The following is a 19,170-nucleotide window of genomic DNA, read 5'->3' as shown; positions in this document are numbered from 1 at the left end:
TGCAAGCAGAATCACTGCATTAATTATGAGCCATAGTGAAGTAAGGACTATTGTCCCTTCTTCCCTTGCCCCAGCTCTGTTCTAGACTTCACAATTCTTTCTGGTTGTGATTGTGACTTTTGCAAATAACTCCTGCTCCAAACTTTTCCCTGTGGACCAAAGGAGTGACTAAAAAAGATAACTAAGCAGAGTGGTTCAAAGGCCCAGCAGACAATGTGTGGTACAAGGACATCACAATTGTTTGGAAAAGGAAGAAAGAAAGAGAGTGAAGTTGCTCAGTCATGTCTGACTCTTTGCAACCCTGTAGACTATATCCTAACAGGCTCCTCTGTTCATGGGATTTTCCAGGCAAGAATACTGGAGTGGGTTGCCGTTTCTTTCTCCAGGGGATCTTCCAAACCCAGGGATCAAATCCGGGTCTCCTGCATTGTAGGCAGACGCTTTACCATCTGAGCCACCAGGGAAGTTCAAGTAAATGAGTCTGACTGCCATGCCTCATGAAGGCTATTTTTAAAAAGTTATATTTTTCATAATTTGAAAACAGTAAAATCAGCTGTAAGTAGAGTGTATTCATAATTTACTTGATGCTTGATGCCAAGCCAATGGGGGCAGAGTTTTAAACACAAAATAAAAATTATATCCTCATTTAGTAGTGTTCCCTTGTGCTCCTTCAGTTCAGTCACTCAGTCCCGTCCAACTCTTTGCGACCCCGTGGACTGCAGCATGCCAGGGTACCCTGTCCATCAACAACTCCCAGAGCTTGCTCAATCTCATGTCCATCGAGTCGGTGATGTCATCCAATCATCTCATCCTCTGTCGCCCCCTTCTCCTGCCATCATTCTTCCCTAGCATCAGGGTCTTTTCCAGTGAGTCAGTTCTTCACATCGGGTGGTCAAAGTATTGAATTTTCAGCTTCAACATCAGTCCTTCCAATGAACACCCAGGACTCATCTCCTTGAGGATGGACTGGTTGGATCTCCTTGCAGTCCAAGGGATTCTCAAGAGTCTTCTCCAACACCACAGTTCAAAACCATCAATTCTTTGGCATTCAACTTTCTTCATAGTCCAACTCTCACAACCATACATGACTACTGGAAAAGCCATAGCTTTGACTAGATGGACATGTGTCAGCAAAGTAATGTCTCTGCTTTTTAATAGGCTATCTAGGTTGGTCATAGCTAGGCTGTGCTCCTTAGGGCTATACAAGTTGTAAGATTAACGGAAGGAAAAAAAAAAAAAAACTGATGTGCTATTAACTATGGTCCTTTATTCTAATGTAACAGCTTAAAATGTGGTTTCAAAGGTGTGTTCTAGCTACATTGAGATGGATAAAGTGTTCTCTGGACCTTTAACAAAAGATTCAGCTAATTTAAGGCAATAGTTAATCAAATATAGATCTCAGTAGATGGAGGAATTTGCTCTGGGATTTAACAGCTGTTTGTTGCTATGGTAAGGTCTTAGTAAGAGGGTTGAAGAGGAACTGTTTAGTGGTTTAGGCCATGCAAATATGAGAGGTCAGCAAGAGAAACTGTAAGGGAAAAATCATGTTGAGGCTAAATTGATATTTTTCAGTTCTCAGGGTCTCTTACAGTTTCTTTTTCAAAGTCAAAGGAGAGGCTGACTCTCATAACTTGACACTTTTTAATTCCTTCAAACCCATACCACTTGTAGCAACAAAACTCCTGACCCTTTGGTGATGGCTGACTTCAGAACTTCTCATGGCTAATACTCTTTGAAGTTGAATTTCAATAATGTATTAAATGAGTTGCCATTTAGGATATTTCAAGATTCTGGAGAAAGTGCAGGGAAAAAAAAAAAAGAAACCTGGGAATACATCAAGGATAAATGCAAATTAGAATGCAATTAGAATTATTAGAAAGACTTGAACAATAATTTTAAGCTAAGAGTCTTCCAACCTGAGATCATTGAGGGGAACATAGGCCATGTCACTCCAAGTCTGTAAGGAAATAAGGTTTGATTACCTTTAGGCTTGTGTATAATATAATGCAGTTTACCTTGCTGGTGCATAAAGAAACAAGGTTAAGAAGAAAACCTTTTAAAGTAAATCCAACAGAGAAAGACAAATATTATATGACATCACTTACACTTAGAATCTAAAAGTAGTACAAATGAATGTATTTACAAAACTAAAACTGACTCACAAGCATAGATAACAAACCTATGGTTACCAAAGAAGTAGGTGGAGAGATAAATTGGGATTATGGGAATAACAGATATAAATTAGACCAACACTAAGGATTTACTGTGTAGCACAGGGAATTACAATTAGTATCTTGTAATAAACTATAATGGAAAAATCAAAATAAAAAATATAGATACACATATATGTATAATAATGAAATCACTTTGCTGTACACCTTAAACTAGCACAATATTGTATGTTAACTTCACTTCAGTAAAAAAAAGAAGAAAACTTCTAAGAATATTGATTAATCAAACTCTTGAAACCAACAGAAAGTTGAAAAAATAAGCATGAAAAGAAAGTTAGCAAGAGATTAAAGTGCGGCAGTCAGGGAAATTTTGGGTAGAAGATGTCTATATATAGTAAACTTCTAATATCTTAGTTCTTAGGAGAGTAGTTTCCTGTATGATGCATTCTACTGCTGGAACTCCTGAAGAAATTTGTTTTATATCTATCATCTGTATAGAAATATGGGAGATGATGTATGTCTTTTTAACTAAGATGCAAAAGTTCACTGGACTCTAGCTGACATGTTTGTGGTTAACTGTAGTGCCCCTCTAGTTGAGCTCAAAGGCACTCTTACACTGTTCTTGTTTCCAGTAAATTGGATATCTGGGCTGAAGGTTATGAAAAGGTTCTTAAATTTTATCCGGGGGAAGGTCATTAAACCTGTTGATGATAACCCTGGACATGAAGTATTAGACCTCTACATTATTTTGCCATATCAGCCTATAAAAGATCAGGTTCAAGGTTGGGGTGAGGTTTTCAGAGGCACCACACATCCAGGAATGAGTTCCTATGGCGATGGGCTAGTTACTGTGGAGTGAACAAATAGAGCTGGCAATACTAGCAGTGTTCTTCTAGGAATGCAAGCTCAAAAATGAACAGTGCATTTGAAAAGCATCTTAAAACTAATCAATGGCTTAATAATGCTAACCTTCCCTTCTCATTAACACTTGAAGTTCAAATCATGGTGTTGAACTTTGCTCTTGTCTTTGTATTTTTGTTAACAGAGGGAATTTTATATAATAGAATTATATGTGCTGGTTAAAGACCTCCTGTAAACACATGCTTATGGATTTGAATTATATCTGTTTTATAAGATTTCAAATGTAGGAACTAAAACCACATATATTGCACATAGTGAATCACAAATTAATTTTTATAGTATGGGTTATAAATTGAAATTCTTCTAGTAGATGCAATCCTGAGCTATGAAAAAAAGAAGAAGTGAAAGTGTTAGTCACTCAATCATGTCCAACTCTTTGAGACTCCAACACTGGAGAAGGTAGCCAATCCCTTCTTCAGGGCATCTTCTCGACCCAGGGACCAAACACATGTCTCCTGCATTGCAGGCGAGATTCTTTACCATCTGAGCCATCAGGGAAGCCCAGTCCTAAGCTCTGGCCAGAGCTAAAGCCTGACATCAAGAAGCTAAGCCTTCTCAAAATACTCATCTTCTCCAGGGTAGTCACGTCCCAGAGAGAAAAAGCAGAAGATGGTGGCTTTTATTTCTAAGCCAAGAGACCAAACAACAACAGCAGCAACTTAGGACTAACTACCATTATGTTGAGGACTCCTTTTCAAAATCTAAATCTTCATAAGAAAAGGGTAAGTCACTATAACTGTGACCTTGTTGATATCAAGGTCAATGGAGGAGATGTTTTTATATCACTAAACTCTAACAATAGTTGACCATAATCATTTGGGAAGAGGAAAGTCTCTAATGGTTTGGATATTCATTCTTTTTTTCCTAATACACTCAACACTGAAGGACTGGATGTTGATCTTTAAGAGATACTGTTGATGCCAGATTGATCTATATAATTTGAGAGCCCAGGCATTGCAATCTGCCCTTTATGATCCCATTAATTATGTACAGTATATGAGTTGGTTCTTTAATTTGATTCTGAAACACTTTCACATGTTTGTGAAATTCCAGAATTCTCCAGTTCTCTCATGAATTTTGCTTGCCTTTGACAAGGGTTGTAATGTTTTTGGACTCCTCCGTTGGCTAAGTGGTAAAGAATCTGCCTAGCAATACAGCAGATACAGGAGACCTTGGTTTAATCCATGGGTAGGGAAGATCCCCTGGAGGAAGAAATGGCGACCTACTCCAGTGTTCTTGCTTATATAATCCCATGGACAGAGAAGCCTGGTGGGCCACAGCCCATAAGGCTGCAAAGAGTCTGACACGATGGAGAGACCGAGCATGTGCACTGTCATGTTAGAACAGTCAAACTTTCTGCACACAAGCCATTTGTCATTTTTTGGAAATCTTAGATTTTTTTTTTTTTTAATAAAACTTCTAATCCTCTTTCCATGGTTAATATAATTTAAAAAGAAAATCATATTTAAATACCACATTTCTAAATTGCATATGTTTAATTTAGTTGCTTTTAGTTTCAATATTTACTATTTTCAAATAACTTCTTAAATTTTTAAACTCCTCTATTATTTTGCTAAATAAACTTATATTAATTTCAAATAAACGTTTACTTTCTGCTGTCTGAAAATATAAAAATAAGTTAATAAGAAAAACAATTAGATTAGATTTAGTTCAGTTCAGTTCAGTTCAGTCGCTCAGTCGTGTCCGACTCTTTGCGACCCCATGAATTGCAGCACGCCAGGCCCAATAGCTAATTTTTGCTATGTTTATATTTTTGCATCTGCCTTTGTGTGTGTGTTTGGTGTGTAATTCTGTAGCATACAATAAAAATGACTTTATTATACAAAAACTAAAGCAAGTACTTGTTGGCATCCATGCCTTGAGACATATGGAAAAGGTTTCTACCCATCATATAAAAGCTGTTTAGATTTTAAGAAAAATTAAACTTTACCTTTCATGATGAGTTCTTAACATGGAGATATAAAAAATGTTCCATGAGTGTTCACTTATATGTGCTAAACTTTAATCTTTATATCCTTGATGAACCATGCATGTCATATTTTTATCTTTCAAAATTGAATTAAATCCCATATCGTAAGAAAATTTCTATGACTTGTATTGTTCACAGCTTTCTTTTTATCTTTAACTCCTAAAACACAAGGGTTTTAATGTTTACCTTTTTCACTAAAAATTAATCTTGATGGTAATTGATTATTTGTTTTTTGTCTCTTGTTACCTTAACAATGGATGAGTGATGAAATCTCAATAAATATTTATTCAATGAATGGATGAATAAATAAATGAAAAAAATATCTGAAACCTTTGCACAAGACTATGGTCACCATCTTTCCTTGTTTACAGGTTAACCTGTAGTCTACTAAAAACAGCCAGTGTTTTTATATCAGAATAGACTCCAAATTAGCTTCCTCTGAACAGCTTTTGACTAATGATTACATATTTTGTGTATCACTTGGGTAATCAACATGCTAAATTTCTCACTCCTTTGAAAATTTAGGCATGTCTTTATAACTAGACAATACAATTAATTTCTGTTTACTTGTGAAAAATATTTTGTTTTGTTTTTTAACCACACTGCTAATTAATTTTGAATTTGCTCATGTGTTTTTATATCTGCCTTTGATTCACTGGTCAGATTTTTATCTTTCTGGCAATCACAATTTTGATGAGTTTGTAAATCTGAACCTTTTTAAATGTGTTGGAGTGCATAACAAGGAGAAAAAATTTTATACAATACACAAGATCAATATAAAATATTCTCCATTTATCTTTGATATTTCTTATTTCATTTTATATTTTATAAAGTATCAAAGATGAAAATGAAATTGTCTTCTTTGTTAAAGTGCAGCACATGAATATTGCAAAATATGTTACACACAAACATATCTTTATTCTGTAACTTGGTGACTTTTTATATTTATTATGTAATTCAATAAATCAAAGTAAACCCATGCCATAAAGATATCAATCTATATAAATATATAGGCAGATAGATATAAATATAATATATATATTACATATACATATATGCTTTTGAAAAATGTTTTACTACCAAATATTTGAAATATTAATTTATAAAATTTAACTGGGATCAACAATTCTGCTTTTTTACACTAATTATATGAGCAGGGCAAAAGCTAATAGAGTTTTGCCAAGAGAACGCACTGGTCATAGCAAACACCCTCTAAAGACAGCACAAGAGAAGACTCTATACGTGAATATCATCAGAGGTCAAAACCAAAATCAGACCGATTATATTCTTTGTAGCCAAAGATGGAGAAGGTCTATACAGTCAGCAAAAACAAGACAGAGAGCTGATTGTGGCTCAGACCATGAACTCCTTATTGCCAAATTCAGACTCAAAATTGAAGAAAGTGGGTAAAACAACTAGACCATTCAGGGATGACCTAAATCAATTCCCTTACAATTATACAGTAGAAGTGACAAATAGATCTGATAGAGTGACTGGAGAACCATGGCTGGAGGTTTGTGACATTGTACAGGAGGCAAGCATCAAGACCATCTCTCAAGATAGAAACAAAAAGGCAAAATGGTTGTCTGAGGAGGCCTTAAAAATGGCTGTGAAAAGATAAGCTAAAGGCAGAGGAGAAAAGGAAAGATATATCCATTTGAATGCAGAGTTCCAAAGAATAGTAAGGGGAGATAAGAAAGATTTCCTCAGTGATTAGTGCAAAGAGATAGAGGAAAATAATAGAATGGGAAAGACTAGAGATCTCTTCAAGAAAATTAGAGATACCAAGGGAATATTTTACACAAAGATGGGCACAATAAAGGACAGAAATCATATGGACCCAGCAGAAGCAGAAGATATTAAAGAAGAGGTGGCAAGAATACACAGAAGAACTATAGAAAAAGACATCTTCACAACCCAGATAATCAGATGGTGTGTTCACTCACCAAGAGCCAGACATTCTGGAATATGAAGTCAAGTGGGCCTTAGAAAACATAATTATGAACAAAGCTAGTGGTGGTCATGGAATTCCAGTTGAGCTATTTCAAATACTAAAAGATGGTGCTGTGAATGTGCTGCATTCCATATACCAGCAAATTTGGAAAACTCAGCAGTGGCCACAGGACTGGAAAAGGCCAGTTTTCATTCCAATCCCAAAGAAAGGCAATGCCAATGAGTGCTCAAACTACTGCACGATTGCATTCATCTCACATGCTAGTAAAGTAATGCTCAATATTCTACAAGCCAGTCTTCAGCAATGCATGAACCATGAACTTCCAGATTTTCAAGCTGGATTTAGAAGAAGCAGAGGAACCAGAGATCAAATTGCCAACACCCGTTGGATCATTGAAAAAGCAAGAGTTCCAGAAAAGCATCTATTTCTGCTTTATTGACTATGCCAAAACCTTTGACTATGTGGACCACAAGAAACCATGGAAAATTCTGAAAGAGATGGGAATACTAGGCCACCTGACCTGCCTCTTGAGAAACCTGTATGCAGGTCAAGGAACAGCAGTTAGAACTGGACATGGAACAAAAGACTGGTTCCAAATAGGGAAAGGAGTATGTCAAGGCTGTATATTGTCACCCTGCTTATTTACCTTATAGGCAGAGTACATCATGAGAAACACTGAGCTGGATAGAGCACAAGATAGAATCAAGATTGCTGGGAGAATATTAATAACCTAGATATGGAGATGATACCACCCTTATAGCAGACAGCAAAAAAGAACAAGCAAAGAACCTCTTGATGAAAGTGAAGGAGGAGAGTGAAAATGTTGGTTGAAAACTCAAAATTCAGAAAACTAAGATCATGGCATCTGACCCCATAACTTTACGGTAAATAGATGGGGAAACAATGGAAACAGTGACAGACTTTATTTGGAGGGGGGGGGGGCGCTCCAAAACCACTGCAGATGGTGACTGCAGCCATGAAATTAAAAGACACTTGCCCCTTGGAAGAAAAGTTATGACCAACCTCGATACCTTATTAAAAAGCAGAGACATTGCTTTGCCAGCAAAAGTCTGTCTACTGAACGCTATGGTTTTCTAGCAGTCATGTATGGATGTGAGAGTTGGATTGTAAAGAAAGCTGAGCACTGAAAAATTGATGCTTTTGAACTGTGGTGTTGGAGAAGACTCTTGTGAGTCCCTTGGACTGCAAGGAGATCCAACCAGTCAATCCTAAATGAAATCAGTCCTGAATATTCTTTGGAAGGACTGATGCGGAAGCTGAAACTGCAATACTTTGGCCACCTGATAGGAAGAACCAACTCACAGGAAAAGACCCTGATGATGGGAAAGACTGAAGGTGGGAGGAGAAGGGGATGACAGAGGATGAGATGATTGGATGGTTATCACTGACTCAATGGACATGGATTTGGGTGGACTTCGGGAGTTGGTGATGGACAGGTATGCCTGGTGTGCTGCAGTCCATGGGGTTGCAGAGTCGGACAAGACTGAGCAAGTGAACTGAACTGATGAGCCTATGTTTTTAATATTTTGATAGATAGCTAGATAACATTACAGGTGGATACATAGTTATCTTTGACACACTAGGGCTTCCCTGATAGCTCAGTTGCTAAAAATTCTGCCTGCAATGCAGGAGACCCCAGTTTGATTTCTGAGTGGGGAAGATCCTCTGGAGCAGGGATCCAGTTTTCTTGGGCTTCTCTCGTGGCTCAGCTGGTAAAGAATCCATGTGCATGCAGGAAACCTAGGTTTGATCCCTGGGTAGGGAAGATCCCCTGGAAAGGGGAAAGGCTACCCACTCCAGTATTCTAGCCTGGAGAATTCAACAGTCCATGGTGTTACAAAGAATCAGACATGACTGAGTGACTTTTACATGATACATTGACACACAGGGAAGTAGTGAATTCCCAATCAATAATATTGTCATTACATACATGCATATTCTAGAATTTCATCCTTAAATATTTCTAAAACCATTTTATTTTACTATCCATCTATGTATCAGTTTTTAGTGAAGTTTGATTTTTTTGATAATTCACTAAATCTATTTTTCAGCAGAAAACAGCATACCTGATTGGAAAGAATAGAAAGTCACTCAGAAATTAGTAAAGTTCACTTAAACAGAACTTCTGAAAACTACTATTTAGGAACTGAATGGCCTAATACACAATACACATTTATAAAAATCCATTTTTTTCAAGGAATACAAATAGAAATTTCTGCTTAGTTTGAGAATATACCCAGGTGTTCCAAAGTGTAACATTAACGTGAATTCAAATTTCCAAAGTTATGGGAAACTTTGTGTATTCTTTTCATCTTTAACTAAAAGCAAAATATAACTCACTGAGGACCTGTATGTTTCCTGTTTCAGATCTTGGCTCATGGTGAATTTCTGCATTATTTCAGGTTGAAATTCTACTATTTAAGTAGATAGAGTTTTTCCCCATGGAGATTAAACATACATCTTAAAAACTTCAGCATGAAGCACTTGTTTTGTCAAGAAGGCTCATCTTAGGTTGTATGCTTGCTCTGAAGAGTCAAGCATCTCAGCAGCCATACTTGGGTTTCCTGCTGCCGTTATGAATGTGTATGAAGCCAATTTCCATGCAGAGAAATAGCTCTAGGACTGACATGGTACCCATAAAATAAGAACCTAGTGTTTAGTGAACTGCTTAAAAAAACAAACAAACAAAAAAAAACACTTCTCTGTCACTGCTTCTCTAAGAATGCAAGAGAATGGAAATTGAATGCAGCTTAGTTAATATGGATCAATTCAATTCCAAAATGTATAAATTTGTACATGCTTCACTTGAATGCATCTGCATACCTTCTAGAAAATTTAAGGAGAATTTTAATGGTGAGATAGCAGTATTCTTAATGAAAACATATACGTATAATCATTTGCTCCAGAACGAGCTCAGAATAAAGGAGAGCATAAATAATAAAGGAGTTTCTGGGAGCATCGAAATACACATTTTCTAAGTATGTCTATGTTTGTGTTGGCATCTGTTTACCAAGTCACAGGTTTTGTTACAGTTGCTTTATTGACATCTTCCTCGAATAAGAATAGAATAGATATATTTTCAAAAGGAAATTAAAAACCATGGAATATGCATCTGAAGATGGCTCACTGAATGAGTTTTACATCTTCACTAAAAATATCATCTTAAAATCAAGAATGACCCATTTTCTAACTTTTCAGAGGGTTTTTAGGGGGAATAATTGAATTGTGTGAAGAAACAACTCATTTCCTTGCATGAGTATCCTTGAATAAAAAAAAAAAAAAGGCCAAGAGATTGCAAAAGTCTTTTGACAGAAATATATATATATATATATATATAAAATTATTGATTAAAAATACAGTATTTATAAAATTGGGGCTAATTTATTAATATACATCCTTATTACTTTGTGGGGCTTCCCAGGTGGTTCTAGTGGTAAAGAACTTGCCTGCCAATGCAGTAGACATACAAGACTTAGATTGATACCTGAGTCAGGAAGATCCCCTGGACAAGGGCACAGCATCCCACTTCAGTATTCTTGCCTGAAGAAGCCCGTGGACAAAAGGGCCTGGCAGTTTGCAGTCCACAGGATCACACAGAGTGGGACATGACTAAAGCACACAGCACAGAGCACATATTACCCCATGACCCTAATTTGAGCTAAAATCTTACTCTGATCCCAGCAGTAAATGATGGTGGGTATACACCAGATGAATCTGAGAAAGCATTAGAAGAGGCCATTCAGACAAATCAATTAGGGGAAAAAAACAACAATAACATACATATTAGACTTCAAGTCTTTTTTAAAAAAAGATGCAGATAGAATAAAAAATTTAATCCATATATTTCTTTTGATATTGGTTGATAGTGGATGTTCTTCTGTCACAGCAAATATTCATCAATAAAACTATATATATATATACATATATATATAATATATAACTACACACACACACACACACACACACACACACACACACACATATAGATAGATAGATATCTCAAAACTCAAAAGACCTCTGGACTATTTTGTTGAAAAATATTTTTCAGTCTTATGTTTTCCTTCAAAGATTCTATTTTCTGAATTCTCACAGACATTAAATATGGTGTATCTTATGAAAAACAGAAATTTGAAATTGTATAAATTTATATGCAGTGAGAACAGATACAAAAGAGACGTGGATGAAGGATGAACCTTGAGACACTGAATTTTAGTATCCAGAATGTAAAGTGAATCAACCAAGAAACTTACTTGATGTGACCAGATATGCCAGTGGAAAATAAAGTGAATTTTGTATCTGAAGATCAAATGATTAAATTGACTCAAGGGAAAAAAAGAGAAACCAGAAGTGTCAAATTCTGCCAATGGGCAGACATTAACCACAGCATTTAGCGACAAAAAGATCATCAGTAACACTGTTGTTACTTGCCTGGATTATTACAATAACATCTATTGTAGACAGAGCTATCTAAAAAATAGACTCTGCAATGAAGATTTAAATAGGCAATTATTAAGGAGTATTCTCGAGAACAACACCCGCGAAAAATAATTAGAACTGTGATCAGGGCGTCAGAGGCGCAGCGCTTTACGGCTGCTCCGTCGTACGTACCGACAAGCATGGAGGCAGAGGGTTTGGAGCCGGGAGCTGCGGAGCTGGGACCTCTGGAAGGGAGTGACCAGAAACTAGGGGCAGAGGAGGAACAGGAGGAATCCGAAGAGGCGGCTGGCGGCAGCAAGGAAAGGGTAGTGCCGGGCATTGTGTACCTGGGCCACATCCCGCCCCGCTTTAGGCCTTTACACGTACGGAACCTTCTTAGCGCCTACGGGGAGGTCGGGCGTGTTTTTTCCCAGGCGGAGGACGGGTTCGTGAGGCGCAAGAAGAAGGCAGCAGCTGCCTCCGCGGCCGGAGGGAATAAGCGATCCAAATACAGCAAGGACTACACGGAGGGCTGGGTGGAGTTCCGGGACAAGCGAGTAGCCGAGCGTGTGGCGGCCAGTCTTCACAACACGCCCATGGGCTCCCGCAGGCGCAGCCCCTTCCGTTATGACCTGTGGAACCTCAAGCACCTGCACCGTTTTACCAGGTCCCACCTCAGCGACCATCTTGCTTTTGAGCGCCAGGTGCGCAGGCAGCGTCTGAGGGCTGAGGTTGCCCAGGCCAAGCGTGAGACGGACTTCTGTCTTCGAAGTGTGGAGCGCGGACAGCGTTTCCTTGCGGCTGATGGGGACTCTACCCGCCCGAATGGTTCCTGGGCCTTTGCCCAGCGTCCTACTGAGCAGGAGCTGAGGGCCCGGAAGGCAGCTCGGCCAGAGTGACGTGAACGAGCTCGCCTGGCTAACGCTCAGGACCAGGCCCGCTCCAACCGAGGGCTTCTTGCCAAGATCTTTGGAGCCCCTACACCCTCAGAGAGCAGGGAGGACTCCTCACTGGTCAGGAACTCTTGAGGGTCAGAGAGGCCCCTTCCACCTCCTAGCCCAGCCCAGCGTCCTGTCTACCTTATAATGACTACCCAGGCGGACATTTTATTGTGTTTCTCAAACCAGAAGTCTGGTGAGTTCCTCAGACAGAAGTTTTGTAGGCCTCTCCTCTTTCTCCTCCCAGCTCCTGTACATGCCTGGCTGAGGCACTTAGTTGTTACTAGCATGATTATGACTACTGCTTGTGTCTGTTTTTCCTTGTTCAGTTCGTGGCTTCCTGTCTCCTGCCCACGGGGACTATTTAAAAGTCCTACTTTCTCGCCCCAGGAACAGCCTTTCCCTTGATTTAGAGTGATAATGGCTAGTCCAGACGGCTGTTTACCAACCACATTATTGGGCAGCAGCAACATCCTTTTTATTTAGAAAAGGTTAATAGGGACAGGGGTTAATGGGCTAGAGTGGCTTGGGAGCCACCTTCAAAATATATTTATAAAATAGAAAAAGATACATGTAAATACATATTTTTAAACATGCCTTTGTAGTTTATGAGGTGGGGAGTGGAGATGGTCATTGGATAAGTTTCAACTTCTGTGTGTTGGACAGAATTCACCCACCTTCGTTCCATCTCCTGGACACAGGATACCTCCCTCTGTTTTAACCTGGATAGTTTTGTATCTAATCAGTTTCTTAGGCCATGTTCTTAACACTTACCTAATTCAACATTTACCTATTTAATCAATTTCTTAGGCCTTGTTGTTAACATTTATTTAATTCAGCATTTACTAAATCAGTATATGAGGACACATGGCCCTTGGTGTAAGTATTATAGACTGCTAAAAAAAACAGATGTTTAAGAAATAAATGTATAGAAGTACTATAGGCATCATGCCAGATGTATTTAAGAGGTAGAGTGAAGCCATGGGAAGGGCTGATTGATTCCATCTGGGAAAGTAAGCAACATCCTGAGAAGTGAACCAAAGTCTGACAGAGCCTGATACACTCCTGTAATTGTAAACAAAACTCCCTGGATGGAGTGTTGGGTTCAGACCATTGTAAAGGCAGGCAAAGCCTAGGAGGTAGTTGTGCCTACATGATGCCCTTCGGGTGCATTTATACATTTTGTCTACAGTTAGACCAGGGAAGTTCACAAATAACATGCAGAGCAGCTCTGGAGGTGATAGAATGCATGTAAGCCACTGAGGGGAACTGAAAACTGAGATGTCAACAAAAAACTGGAAAATATCTATACACAGCCTCACAATAGACTAAAACTCTGGCTTTCAAACTTACAGGAAGTGTTAGAGTGATAATAATAAGTCATTTGAGTTTTGCTTGCAAAAAAAAAAAAAAAGAACTGTGATCAGGTAGACGGAGAAAACTAAACTGTGTGGCTCAGTGGCAAGAGGTCTCTAACAATCCTTCAGGGAGTTCTGAATTGGGATAACCCATCAGAGATGTACTGAATTAAACTTCAGATGCCAGGTATAGCCTCGGGTGATGGATGAATCTTCCTTTAACCAAGGGAGATTCCCTGCACTGTCCCATTTGCAAGTGGTCACCAGCCAACATGCTCAGGAACTGGGAAAATGAGCTTCACTGCTGATGGAGAAACTGCCTGATGTTTACAACATCCAAGAGAACATAATAACTGGCCACTTTGTTCTCTTATAGTCTATTATCAACAAAGTCTGTTAAAACAGAAGTCACATCATATTTTTAAATTCTTGTTTAAAATCATCAGAAGGACTAATGCTGAAGCTGAAGCTCCAATATTTTGCCCTGATGCTGGGAAAGATGGTAGGCAGGAGGAGAAGGGGATGGCAGAGGATAAAATGCATGGCTTCACTTACTCAATGGACATGAACCTGAGCAAATTCTGGGAGATGGTGAAGGACAGGGAAGCCTGGCTTTCTTCAGTTCATAGGATCACAAAGAGTTGGACATGATTGAGTGACTGAACAATGACAAAAGTTACTCTGTCAAAAAAAGAAGTCACACTGTGTTTAAAACCATCCAATAGTTTCCCTTCTTACTGAAAGTAAACACCAAAATCTGTATGATCCCCTGGAATGCCTAGGTTCCTGCATTATTTCTTTTTATTTGATATACCACTCCCTCCCTCTCACCCACTCCTTTGAAGCCTTTGTTAATAGAGAGGTTGCCACTGCATCACAGACTTTCTTTTTCACATGCTTTGAATGCTCTTCCTCTAAAGAACACTGTTATTTCCCCCTCATTCTTTGATAAAATATTTCCTTACAAGATGTTATTTTATTACTCTGTGAAAGAAAGTGTAAGTGAAGTCGCTCAGTCGTGTCCGACTCTTTGCGACCCCATGGACTGTAGCCTGCCAGGTTCCTCTGTCCATGGGATTCTCCAGGCAATAATACTGGAGCGGGTTTACATTTCCTTCTCCAGGGGATCTTCCAGACCCAGGGATTGAACCTGGGTCTCCCACATTGCAGGCAGACGCTTTAACCTCTGACCCACCAGGGAAGCCCTTATTACTCTATATAATATCACAATAAACTGTCTGACTTATGGAAAACCTATTCCCCATCCATCCCTTAGTTCTATAGTATTTGTAAACTTTTGTGTAGCTAAAATATTTATTTTATGTAATACTTGCCTAGTATATGCAGAGTACATCCTGAGAAATGCTGGACTGGAAGAAGCACAAGCTGGAATCAAGATTGCCAGAAAAAATATCAGTAACCTCAGATATGCAGATGACACCACCCTTATGGCAGAAAGTGAAGAGGAACTAAAAAGCCTCTTGATCAAAGTGAAAGCAGAGAGTGAAAAAGTTGGCTTAAAGCTTAACATTCAGAAAACCAAGATCATGGCATCTGGTCCCATCACTTCATGGCAAATAGATGGGGAGACAGTGGAAACAGTGTCAGACTATTTTTGGGGTCTCCAAAATCACTGCAGATGGTGACTGCAGCTATGAAATTAAAAGGTGCTTACTCCTTGGAAGGAAAATTATGACCAACCCAGACAGCATATTAAAAAGCAGAGACATTACTTTGCCAACAAAGGTCCGTCTGGTCAAGGCTATGGTTTTTCCATTGGTCATGTATGAATGTGAGAGTTGGACTGTGAAGAAAGCTGAGCGCCAAAGAATTGATGGTTTTGAACTGTGGTGTTGGAGAAGACTCTTGAACGTCCCTTGGACTGCAAGGCGATCTAACCAGTCCATACTAAAGATCAGTCCTGGGTGTTCACTGGAAGGACTGATGCTGAAGCTGAAAATGCAGTACTTTGGCCACCTCATGGGAAAAGTTGACTCATTTGAAAAGACCCTGATGCTGAAAAAGACCGAGGGCAGGAGGAGAAGGGGACGACAGAGGATGAGATGGCTGAATGGCATCACCGACTCGATGGGCATGAGTTTGAGTAAGCTCGGAGAGTTGGTGATGGACAGGGAGGCCTGGCGTGCTGTGATTCATGGGGTCACAAAGAGTCGGACACGACTGAGCTACTGAACTGAACTGAACTGAACTGATTAACATAAGTGGCATAGGGAAACTATGTGTTTGTCTCTCCACCCGAAATTGGATGCAGAACAATGCTTACATATAGAGAACATCCAGTGAATATTTCTGGACAAATGAATGATGAGTGAATAAAAGAATGATGAAAATTGGCTTCTCCAATATGAATTTGAGTAAATTTAATCATAGAGAAAGTATAATCATAGCAATTAATTTGATAATTAGATAAAGTTTAGTATTTTCCAGTAGAAGCTAGTTTCAACATTCATTATAAAGGAATGTTATAATGTTTCAAAAGTTTAAAAAAAAATTGCAGCAGATATCTAAGATACCTGGATATTTATCAGTGAATTCACTATATAAAGACATTTCATACTAAGTAATGTCATAATATCAATGAAAAAGTATATTGTACATTAGTGCAGTACAGTTCAATCACTCAGTTGTGTCCGACTGAATATTTAATGCAGTATTGTACATTAAAAATCAATAATATTTGAGCTAGTAACCTTTGGATTTTATCTTTATGTTTTAGACATGTTTTATCTTCATTTATCAGGTTATTCACCTCTAGTTTTTTCCACTGTGTGATCACAACTTGAAAAACTGGTCATTCTGAGAAGTTGACTTATTAATACTAGCAATATAAGATTTCTTTGAAAACTATTTAAATTAATTGGCTTGTGTGCTAAATCCTAAAGGTTTAGGTGAAATGTGTGTGCAAAGTATATCCATGTTTAGTTTAAATATATTTGTTCTAATAAATTACCAAAGCACAAAATTTCTCACACATCACTTTTATTTGAATAAGTTTCTAAGGTACCATGTTTTTTGATGCTTGATATTGAACTATTTTTGTTCCAGCTGACAAGGATTCTATATGTCATGATTAAATTATATATTTGCATAAAATTGTATGCATTGCAAATCAAAGTCATCTTTCAAATTTATTCCTTTCAAAAGAGCAATGCATCAGTAGAAATATGCCATTTGGCTTCATCATTCAAACATAGTATGAGCACTGGAATGTGTTAAATACATAGAGTTGAAGTGTGGTTTATAGATTTGTATGAAAAGTTACTGATAATGCCATCTCACTATTAATGGTCCCTCATCATTTCCTTGTCTTAAAACACAGTCCATATTTTAAAGGAAAGTAGTGTATTCTAACTCAAGTTCTGGAATAACAATGTTACATTTATATGTGAAATATGTTTTCAGCTAAGATCATCTGCAAAGAGTTTATTTATTAATTGACTTTCTCTTCAGGAGTAATTTTTCCATATAATGTAATACACAAGCTTTTGATTCATATAAGGGAAAAAGAAGAAATGCTGTGAAATAAAAACCTAATGTCAAAACATTATTTTTTATACATAATAAAAAGAAACAAATTCAGAGTGATTTGGAGGGATTAATAAAATGTAACATGGTGACACAGATGGTAAAGAATCTGCCTGCAACTCGGAAGACCTGGGTTCAGTCCCTAGTTTGGGAATATCCCCTGGAGAAGGAATGACTATCCACTCCAGTATTCTTGCCTGGAGAATTCCATGGGCAGAGGAAACTGGTGGGCTAGAGTTCATGAGGTCACAAATAGTCAGATATACTGAGAAGCTAAGACTTTCTCACACTTTCACTCTTAGGATGGATCTTGAGATAATTGTCTACTTTAAAACACTCTGGGTATGTATTCTGCATTTTCTCTGGTATAATGAGATCCAGAGGACTCCTTCACCATCCCACTACTATTCATCCTATTTTTCTCAAGAGAGTCAAACAGAACGACAGAAATATTTTTTAAGATAAATGTTATTAAATAAATTAATAATATTCAATGTAGTTGAAACAGTGAACAACTAATCAGTTCAGTTGCTCAGTCGTGTCCAATTCTTTGTGACCCCATGGACTGCAGCATGCCAGGCCTCCCTGTCCATCACCAACTCCAAGAGTTTACCCAAACTCATGTCCATTGAATCAGTGATGCCATCCAACCATCTCATCCTCTCTCATTCCCTTCTTCTCCTGCCTTCAATCTTTCCCAGCATCAGGGTCTTATCAAATGAGTCAGTTCTTCACATCAGGTAACCAAAGTATTGGAGTATCAGCTTCAACATCAGCCCGTCCAGTGAATATTCAGAATTAATCTCCATTAAGATTGACTGGTTGGATCTCCTTGCACTTCAAGGGACTCTCAAGAGTCTTCTCCAACACAACAGTTCAAAAGCATCAATTCTTTGGTTCTCAGCTGTCTTTACAGTCCAATTCTCACATCCATACATGACTGCTGGAAAAAACAGCTTTGACTAGATGGAACTTTTTGGCAAAGTAATGTCTCTGCTTTTAAATATGCTGTCTAGGTTTGGTCATAGCTTCTCTTCCAAGGAGTAAGTGTCTTTTAATTTCATGGCTGCAATCACCATCTTCAGTGATTTTGGAGCACCCCCCCCCCCAAAAAAATAAAAAAGTCTGTCACTGTTTCAGCTGTTTCCCCATCTATTTGCCATGAAGTGATGGGACCAGATGCCTTGATTTTAGTTTTCTGAATGTTGAATTTTGAATCAACTTTTTCGCTATCCTCTTTCACTTTCATCAAGAGGCTCTTTAGTTCTTCTTCACTTTCTTCCATAAGGGTGGTGTATCTGCATATCTGAGGTTATTGATATTTCTCCCGGCAATCTTCATTCCAGCATATGCTCCATCTAGCCCAGTGTTTCTCATGATGTACTCTGCATATAAGTTAAATAAGCAGGGTAACAATATACAGACTTTATGTACTCCTTTCCCTATTAGGACTGATGCTGAAGCTGAAACTCTGATACTTTGGCCACCTCATTGGAAAAGACCCTGATGCTGGGAGTGATTGGGGGCAGGAGAAGAAGGGGACGACAGAGGATGAGATGGCTGGATGGCATCACCGACTTGATGGTCATGAGTTTGAGTAAACTCCAGGAGTTTGTGATGGACAGGGAGGCCTGGCCTGCTGCAATTCATGGTGTCGCAAAGAGTCGGACATGACTGAGTGACTGAACTGAACTTCCCTATTTGGAACCAGTCTGTTGTTCCATGTCCAGCTATAACTGTTGCTTCCTGACCTGCATACAGATTTCTCAAGATGCAGGTCAGCTGGCCAGGTAGTCCCATCTCTTTCAGAATTTTCCACAGTTTATTGGGATCCACACAAGTCAAAGGTTTTGAC

General features: G+C 38.5%; 1 pseudogene; it reads left to right on the top strand.

Annotated features, from left to right (window-relative positions):
- The first annotated feature begins 11,673 nt into the window (after nt 1-11,673).
- LOC136152497 (activator of basal transcription 1 pseudogene) lies at nt 11,674-12,501 on the top strand (annotated as a pseudogene).
- Nucleotides 12,502-19,170: the final 6,669 nt, after the last annotated feature.

Source organism: Muntiacus reevesi, chromosome 21, assembly GCF_963930625.1.
Source record: "Muntiacus reevesi chromosome 21, mMunRee1.1, whole genome shotgun sequence".
Classification (NCBI taxonomy): Eukaryota; Metazoa; Chordata; class Mammalia; order Artiodactyla; family Cervidae; genus Muntiacus; species Muntiacus reevesi.
Note: the sequence above shows the minus strand (reverse complement) of the source record. Positions and strands in the feature narration are given on the sequence as shown.